This window comes from Geotrypetes seraphini, chromosome 6, assembly GCF_902459505.1.
Source record: "Geotrypetes seraphini chromosome 6, aGeoSer1.1, whole genome shotgun sequence".
In the NCBI taxonomy this organism is placed as follows: domain Eukaryota; kingdom Metazoa; phylum Chordata; class Amphibia; order Gymnophiona; family Dermophiidae; genus Geotrypetes; species Geotrypetes seraphini.
The window spans coordinates 507,255-517,135 of NC_047089.1; the positions used below are offsets into that span (position 1 = coordinate 507,255).

The 9,881-nt window shown below is 41.5% G+C and overlaps 1 protein-coding gene across 7 annotated transcripts in view; it reads right to left on the reverse strand.

Annotated features, from left to right (window-relative positions):
• The window catches only part of TRIM3 (tripartite motif containing 3), a 169,691-nt gene extending 167,376 nt beyond the window's left edge, over window positions 1-2,315 (reverse strand). For 5 of the 7 annotated variants that reach the window (XR_004539999.1, XM_033950641.1, XM_033950640.1 and 2 more), the window contains exon 1: window positions 2,185-2,315. The gene's annotated coding sequence lies outside the window, so the exon portion shown is untranslated. Of the gene's footprint in view, window positions 1-1,985; window positions 2,099-2,184 lie in introns of those variants that run through there. The other 2 variants (XM_033950635.1, XM_033950637.1) reach the window with 2 other exon arrangements.
• Window positions 2,316-9,881: the final 7,566 nt, after the last annotated feature.

The window sequence follows — 9,881 nt, forward strand, 5'->3', positions numbered from 1 at the left end:
ATCAATAGAGCAGAGTCTATATTTTTCATAGATCCACTCCAATTTTTCCCTCATCAATTGCAAGGTAGGCACCTGAGGACTCTTCCAAAATGAAGCCAACACCAACCTGGCTGCCATGAATGCCAGCTGAGCCAGCATTGATAATCATCCACCCCTCAAGGAATTACCTCCAATAATGCAGTTTCAGCCCTCACCACCACTCGACATTGTAAAAGCTGCCTCACATACCCAAATACCTGGGTCTAGTAACCCAAAAGTCTGGGGCACTCCCAAAAAGGTACCCCGCTGGCCGCACCCTTTCCAACATTCACCCGTACAGGCAGTATACATCTTACTAAGCACCACTGGTGTAATTTATCACCACACCAATAGCTTAATAGCATTCTCTACCAATTGTGGTGTCACTGCTACGTGATGAATCCTCAAAGCTATCTGTTCCCATTCTTCCCTAGTATATGTGATTCCCAGATCCCCCTCCCATGTCTTCATCTAGGATGTTTCTGATCGCTTTCAGCATGTAACTATTTATACAAAACCAAAATACATCTGCGGCAAACCGGGGCCCCAAGCAACAATTCAAATGGGGAACTCCGTAGAACATTAGGGTTCCTCACCCGAGCCCGCATGAGATAATTTTTTCACATGCAAATAAGGAAATAAGTCCCCCCTGCTCCAGCTGAAATTGATCCCGAACCTCAGGAAATGCCCTAATTGTTTCCCCCTCCAAGAACTGTCCAAAGCAATATAATCCCCGATGCTCCCAGCGCTTAAAAATGCAGTGCAGGCTTGATTGTTCTTAGTCAATTTCCCAAACAGTAAAATCCCAGGTTTCAAGTTACCATCAAAAAAGAAAGGAAAAACAGTCCTTGTTTTAAACCAAGGGTCCTCAAACTATGGCCTGCGGGTTGGATACGGCCCTCCAAGTTCATTTACCCTTCCCCCACTGTGGCTGTGGGTTGTGCTGCCAGCGTCGGCCAGGGGGATGTAGTGACATGATGCACTGGGGCCGAGGACTTGCTGAGCTACCATCACTATGCTGAGGCAGACAGGTAGTAGCCAGGCCCAGAGCAGGACCCCCTACTCTCCCTCAGTTACTAGCTGCCTACACAACAGCAGGCCAGCAGGCCAAAATCGGTCAGTTGCCCACAAAAAGGGCATTATAACATTTTCATCTTTGTTTCCTTTCCTGATAATTCCTAACATTTTAGTTTTCTTAGCTGCTGCTGCACATTGAGCTGAGGGTTTCAACGTATCCTCAACGATAACACCTAGATCCTTTTCCTGGGCAGTGAATCATAACGTGGAACCTTGCATCACGTAGCTATAGTTCGGGTTCCTGTTTCCCACATGCATCACTTTCCACACATTAAACATAATCTGACATTTTGATGCCTAGTCTCCCAGTCTCACAAGGTCTTCTTGCAATTTAATAACTTTGAACAACTCTGCACTATCAGAGCTTATTTTGATGTTACTGCCTTCTACACTTTTAGTGCAAATGATATCTGACAAGTACAAAGAAAAACTTGGCTAGGCTGACCTTAGTCCAAAATGATTTACGGACTGAGGAAGTATGATCATGTAACCCCTTATTACCCTGAGCTACACTGGCTCCCAGGTGATCTTTAAGTCTGGATGTTTATACTATAAAGTCGCTTTTGGTGACACTCGGCTTTACCTTGTTACTATGATTCACGGGAACAGTAGACAATCCCATGCCCTATTCGTGTTCCCTTCCGTTAAGGGCTGTAAAAATAAGAAATATCATGGGCACTGTCTTTCCTATCGATCAAGAATTCCGCCCATTACTGACCAGATCAATATCTTATAAACATTACAAGAAAACTTTTCTTTTTTTAAATTTGTAGCTAGCTAATTCTTAATAACAACAGTTTATAGACCGCAGTACCGTGAAGTTCTATGCGGTTTACAAAAGACTAAATGAGATACGAGGTTAAGGAAAGAAAGTGGTAATTCTTGCCTACCGCATCAGCAATCTTTAGACCCCTGGGGAACCCCACTTTACCCTTTCCCATTGAGAATACTGACGACTCTCTTTTCTGTCTTTTACTACTTGGGATCCTGGTCTGTCCCTCTCAGCCTGACAAGGGTGCGGTGGAGATTTCGCTCCCCGCGGTGCATCGCGTCTCCCCCTCTCCGACCCGTCCCGCCATCAAATCCTACCTCACGGCGCCCCAGCCCCACCGTCTCTCCGTCCATGCGGAAACAGGAAGTTGCGTCAGAGGAGGGCGAGGCGCCGAGCGGCGTTTGTGGGGATGCAACTGCCTTCCGCCTTCGCTCTGCGCAGCCGCACTCCCTCTCGCCCGGGCTGACGCCGTGGCGCAAGCGTGGAGCGAATCGTGGCACGTGCAGGTCGCCACTGGGCGCGCCAGTCGGTTCAGGGGATAACCGTCGAGGTGGGTGGCGTGTGCAGGCGTCTCTGGCTGAACTTTCTTCCACAGTCCTAGTGAATGGGACTTTTAAGATAACCAGAGCTCGTCTTTGCGCCCGGTTTACCAATAATTATATGCCTAAAATGTACGTCGAGCCTTGGACAGGCAGTTAAAGGCGAACTGAAGCAAACCACGAAGATAAGTAAGAAAGAAAAATGAACATAAGAATAGCCTTACAGGGTCAGACCAATGGTCCACCCAGCCCAGTAACCTGTTCACAAGGTGGCCAAAACTCAGGGAGTGGCAACATTCCATACAGAATCCCAAGGAATAGCAAACTTCCGGAATCCCAGAGAATAACAAAATTCTAAAATCCCAAAGAGTAGTAACATTCCATGTCTGTCTCAATAGCAGACTATGGACTTTTCCTTCAGAAAATTGTCCAAACCTTTCTTAAAATCAGCTATGCTATACGCTCTTACCACAACCTCTGGCAATGTGTTCCAGAGCTTAACTATTCTCTGAGTGAAAACATTTCTTCCTCCTATTGGTTTTAAAAGTATTTCCCTGTAACTTCATTGAGTGTCCCCAGTCTTTGTACCTTTTGACAAAGTGAAAAATCGATCCACTCAGGATTTTGTAGACTTCAATCATATCTCCCCTTAGCCATCTCTTTTCCAAGCTGAAAAGCCCCAATCTTTTTAGTCTTTCCTCATACAAGAGGAATTCCATCCCCTTTATCTTCTTGGTCGCTCTTCTTTGAACCTTTTCTAGTGCCGTTATATCTTTCTTGAAATAAGGAGACGAGAATTGAACATGCAATACTCCAGGTGAGGTCGCACCAAGGAGCGATACAGAGGCATTATAATATATTTAGTCTTGATAACCATCCCTTTTTAAATAATTCCTAGCATCTTGTTTGCTTTTTTGGTAGCCACCACACATTGGTGGAAGATTTCATCGTATTGTCTACAATGACACCCAGATCCTTTTCTTGGACGCTAACCCCCAAGTTGGACCCTAGCATCCAGTAACTCCAATATGTATGCATCACTTTACATTTGTCCACATTAAATTTCATCTGCCACTTGGACGCCCAGTCTTCATTTTCCTAAGTTCTCCAATTGTGGGCTCATTCACTCTGAGCCTCTGGAGAAGGCGTTCTTGATAGATCTCACTGTCAAATCAGTTTTCCTAGTGGCCATTGCATCAGCCCACAGGGTTTCTGAGCTTCAGGCTTTATCCTGCACAATTCCCTCCTCCCGAAAATGGTCTCTAGTTTTCACATCAACTACGAGGTCTGGCTGCCTATGTTTTCTCCCTCGGGTTCGAGGAATCATCATCAAGTGCTGAGGTCGTTGGATGTGCGCTGACTTTTGTTGAAGGTCACGAATGAGTTTCAGGTATCCGACCACCTGTTCATATTGGTGGGTCCTGCTCTTAAGGGCAGGTCAGCGTTGAAAGCTACCATTTTGAGATGGATCCTTATTGCTATTTCATCTGCCTATATTGCTGCCAGAACGAAGCCCCCTCATTCTGTAAGGGCTCATTCTACTAGAGGTGTTTCCTCCTCGTGGGCAGAGTCATCGCCGATTTTTCTTGTGATTTGCAGAGCTGCTACCTGGTCCTCTTTGCATACTTTTATCAAGTTTTACAGGATCAATGTGGCGGCCAAGCAGGATGCTGCTTTCAGTTCCTCCGTTTTGGATGGGAAAAGGGGACAATGTCTGGAAAGCAGTATATACTAATGCTTGAAATATGGGAAACAATATTCTGGATCTAGAAACTGATGGAAGAAGATGAGTTGGATATAGTGGCGATCACAGAGACATGGTTCACGGAGAACTATGACTGGGATGTAGTTATACCGGGCTATAATCTGTTCAGGAAAGACAGGGTAGGAAGAAAAGGATGGGGGAGTAGCATTATATGTTAAAGATCATATGAAAGCCATACAATTGCAGGATCTGTAGGGCAAGGTAGATGCACTGTGGATCAATTTGGAAAGAGGGAACGGTGAATATATTTACATTGGTGTGATATACAGACCTTCAAAGACAGAAGAAGTGGACAGAAATTTAATAGTAGACATTCAGAATATATCTAAAAATGGGGAAGTTTTACTAATAAGTGATTTTTTAACATGCCAGATGTTGATTGGGGTATCCCTATTGCGGGGTCTTCTAGAAGTAGGGAGATCCTGGATTCACTACAAGAACTGTTCCAACAATTGGTAATGGAGCCCATGCAGGATGGGGTCATACTGGACTTAGTGCTTACAAATAGGGAAAGTGTTTCTGATGTAACAGTAGGTGATCACCTGGCATCCAGTGATCACTGAATGACATGGTTTACTATTAAGATAGGTATAGAGAGGGCTCATTCAAAAGCAAAGGTTCTAGACTTAACCCCCCCCCCCCCCCACAAAACTAACTGTTTGGATTGGGGATTACATCAAGGAATTGTCTGGATGGGAACGTTTGGAAGGAGTGGAAATGCAGTGGGCAAAACTGAAAGGAGTAATTATAAGAGCAACAAACCTTTTTGTGAGGCAAGTAAGTAAAACTAAGAGGAAACGAAGGCCACTTTGGTTCTCAAAAGTAGTAGCTGAGAAGGTAAGGAATAAGAGGTTACCTTTCATAAACTACAAAAGATCGCCAAAAGAGGAAAACAGGCAAAAATATCTGGAAATGTTAAGAGAGGCTGGTCGAGTAGTCGGGAAAGCAAAGATACAAATGGAAGAAAAATAGTTGATACGGTAAAACGGGGAGAAAAAACATTTTTTAGATATATCACCGAAAGGAAGAAGTGCAAAAGTGACATTGTGAGACTCAAAAGTGAAGGGGAGATTATGTAGAAGCTAATAAAAGGCTTAATTGCTTAACAAATATTTCTGTTCTGTGTTCACAGCTAAAGCTCCGGGAGGGGGACCACAGAAGATAAACACAAATAGGGATGGAGTAGTGGTAGACACGGATCAATTTTCAGAAGATTGTGTTTGTGAGGAGCTAGCTAAATTAAAGGTAGACAAAGCAATGGGGCCGGATGGTGAACATCCAAGGGTGCTGAGGGAACTTAGGGAAGTTCTGGTGACTCCGCTGATTGACCTTTTCAATGCTTCCATAGAGTCGAGAGTGATACCGGAAGACTGGAGAAGGGAAGATATGGTCCCTCTACACAAAAGTGGAAAGACGAAGTAATAATAATAATAGTTTATTTTTGTATACCGCCACACTATCAGTTCTTGGCGGTTTACACAATAAATTACAAAGTATTTAAAATACAGAGCCAGATAACAGTGTCATAAAAGGAAATAACAATTCAATAAAAGATACTAACTGACAAAGTACAACCCTAACTTATTCAAACAAAGTATGCACAATACAGATTATTTATACTGAAATAGATAAGCTTCTGTAAACCTTATTCCATAAAAATAATAAAAATCCATTTATCAAATTGATATTGATATCTATTAAGTATTGTACTGTTTAAATAGATCTTAAAATCTTTCCGAAATTGCTGATAAGTGAGGGCTGGACTAAAGAGCATTCAAGCATGTATTCATTACTCTTGCTTGAAACGCCAGAGTCCTATCTAAAAATTTCTTAAAACTTCACGCTTTCGCTGAAGGAAAATAAAACCAGCCAGTTCTACGTATATTTTTTTACATATAAAAAATCTAAAATGAGCAACAAGATAAGATGGTGCCAACCCAAATAAGACTTTGTAGCAAATACATCCAAATTTAAACAACACTCTAGCCTCAAATGGCAACCAGTGGAGCCTTTGATAATATGAGCTGATATGATCATGTTTTTTTAGATTAAAAATCAAACAAATTGCTTTGTTTTGAATTAATCTTAATCTACTAGTTGTTTTTTTATGAGCACCCAAATAAACAACATTACAGTAATCCAGCATTGAAAGAATTGATGATTGAACCAGTATTTTAAATGATATAAAATCAAAATATTTTCTAATGGTACGCAACTTCCAAAGAGTAATAAAACATCTTTTGACCAATAAATCTGTATGAGCCTTAAATTATAAAGTACGATACAATGTAACTCCTAATATTTTTAAAGTAGGAATTATTGGATAAGTTTGACCGTTTACCGTAAGTATCGTTTCCGTAAGCTTATCATTAGGGCTAGCCAGAAAAAACTTTGATTTATCTGGGTTCAATTTAAATTTGAAACTAGAAGTCCAAAATTCCACTTTTTTAAGAATGAAAGAAATCTGATTTAAAATTTCTGGTGTAAATGCAGTTAAAGAATTAGTATTGAAATATCATCTGCGTAAATGAAAAATTTTACATGTAAACTATAGAGAAAATGACCCAGTGGAGCTAAATAAATATTGAAGAGTTGGCGAAAGTGGTGATCCCTGAGGAACTTTCGTTTACCCACCAGGTGAACAATTGACCAGCACTAACAACCTGATATGACCTATTTTTTAGAAAACCTTGGAACCAATTCCATACCTTTCCCGAGATTCCAATGGAATCCAAACATGATAATAAAATGTCATGGTCAACCAAGTCGAAAGCACAGCTCAAGTCCAGTTGTAAAATTATTGCACTTGAGCCCGCTTTAAACAAGGTATGTATGTGATCAATTAATGAGGCCAGTACTGTCTCCGTACTAAATCCTTTTCGAAAACCAGACTGATAATTTTGTAAAATTTCAGATTTATCTAAATAATCCACAAGTTGTACATTGACTAGTTGTACTTCTATCACTTTTGTAAATAATGGAACAGAGGCAACTGGTCTAAAATTAGCTATATTAGTAATAGATTCATTTGAATCTTTTATAATTGGAGTACTTAAAATCTTGCCTATTTCCCTTGGAAACTTCCCCGTTTCTAATACTGACATGATCCATTCAAACAATTTTGATTTTAAAGAAAGCGGTGCAGTTCTCATTAACTTTGAAGAGCAATCATCAAGTTGACAATTTGTTTTGGCATATTTAGAAAATAATTTGCAAAAGGTTGCCCAATCGGGTGAATTAAACTGATTCCAGCACATATTAGCCCTTATTTCCTCCTTATCTTGATTTATGAAAAATTCAATAATTTTTTCATTTCTAGTTTGTTTAAATGCTTTCTTAAATTAATGATTTTAATTTCAAAATATTGAGCTAAAGCATCTTATGAAGGTGAATTCTCTAACCTAGATCTAGTCTTAGATTCAACATTAAAGAGAGTGTTAACTAATTTAAATAGATCTTTACTATTCTTGTTTGGATTTCCCATTTTTTGAGCATAATGTTTGGTTCGCTTCTCCTTAATCATGTTTTTATAATTCCTTATTTCTAGCCTCCAGGTGTTTTTATCTTCAACTTTACCTGATCTTCTCCATATTCTCTCTTTTTTCCTCCCTCACTATCCTTTTCTGCTTTAACAGTTCATCGTCAAACCATATATTTGAAGTTATAGTTCTTTTTATATAGGTTTTATAAGGTGCAATTTGATCTAATATTAATTTCCTACAGTCATCCAATCTGATAAAAAATTATTATTCTCTTGGTCAGTAGTCATCATTAAATCATAATAAGACCAAAATTCAATCTGATTAATTTGTCCTCTACTAGTAATAGAACAATTTTGGTTTTTCACTGAGTTTTCATGCCATTCAATTTTGAAATTACAAATATAATGGTCAGACCAATTAGATTCTGTCCAAGTATCCTGAACATAAGAAGTTGCCCCCGCTGAGTCAGACCAGAGGTCCATCCTGCTCAGCGGTCCGCTCCCACGGCGGCCCATCAGGCCTAGTGCCTGAACAGTGGTCCCTGATTAATTTTGTAACTTACCTCTAATCCCATCCCTATAATATACCTCTACTCTTATCTGTACCCCTCAATCCCTTTGTCTTCGAAGTACCTATCCAAAGCTTCTTTGAACCCCTGTAGCGTGCTCCTGTTTATCACATCCTCTGGTAGCGCGTTCCATGTATCTACCACCCTCTGTGTGAAAAAGAACTTCCTGGCGTTTGTTCTAAACCTCTCCCCTTTCAATTTCTCTGAATGCCCCCTTGTACTTGTTGATCCCCTTAATTTGAAAAATCTGTCCCTGTCTATTTTTTCTATGCCCTTCATGATCTTGAAGGTTTCTATCATGTCTCCTCTTAGTCTCCGCTTTTTCAGTCTGTCAGTATATGAGAGGTCCTCCATGCCCTTTATTAGCTTAGTTGCTCTTCTCTGGACCCTCTCAAGTACCTCCATGTCCTTCTTGAGGTACGGCGACCAGAACTGAACACAGTACTCCAGGTGCGGGCGCACCATAGCACGATACAGTGGCAGGATGACTTCCTTTGTTCTGGTCATAATACCCTTCTTAATGATACCCAACATTCTGTTTGCTTTCCTTGAGGCTGTGGCACACTGCGCCGACACCTTCAATGTTGTGTCTACCATCACTCCCTGGTCTCTTTCAAGGTCGCTCACCCCTAGCGCTGATCCCCCCATTTTGTACGTGAACATCGGGTTTTTTTTCCCTATATGCATGACCTTGCATTTCCCTATGTTGAAACTCATTTGCCACATTTTGGCCCATTTTTCCAGTGTTGTCAGATCTTTTTGGAGATCTTCGCAGTCCTCCATGTTATTGACCTTGCGATATAGTTTGGTATCATCCGCAAATTTAATAACCTCACACTTTGTTCCTGCCTCCAGGTCGTTAATGAATATATTGAATAGGAGCGGTCCCAGCACCGACCCCTGTGGAACTCCGCTCGTGACGCATTGCCAGTCTGAGTAATGTCCCTTTACTCCAACCCTCTGTTTCCTGTCCGCCAGTCAGTTTTTGATCCATCGGTGGACCTCCCCTTGCACCCCATGGTTCCATAGCTTCCTTAGTAGTCTTTCATGTGGCACCTTGTCGAAGGCTTTTTGGAAGTCAAGGTAAATGATATCTATGGATTCCCCTTTATCCACCTGGCTGGTTACCCCCTCAAAGAAGTACAATAAGTTCGTGAGGCATGAGCTACCCTTGCAGAAGCCATGCTGGCTCGACTTTAGCTGCCCATAGTTGTCGATGTGTTCCCAGATGCTGTCTTTTTTCAGCGCTTCCATCATCTTTCCCAAGACCGAGGTCAAGCTCACCGGCCTGTAGTTCCCTGGGTCTCCCCTTGAGCCTTTCTTGAAGATGGGTGTGACATTTGCTATTTTCCAGTCTTCCGGAATCTCTCCAGTCTTTAGGGATAGGTTGCATATTTGTCGAAGTGGCTCAGCTATTTCGTTCCTTAGTTCCTTGAGTACCCTTGGGTGAATGCCATCTGGACCTGGCGATTTGTCGCTCTTTAGCCTGTCTATCTGCCTGAGGACATCCACCTCGTGAAAACTGACGTGAAGAACTTATTTAGCCTGTCAGCTATCTCCTTTTTCTCTTTTACCACTCCCTTTCTGTCCCCATCATTCAAGGGTCCCACTTCCTCCCTTGTTGGTTGCTTCCCCTTAACGTACCTGAAGAATGATTTGA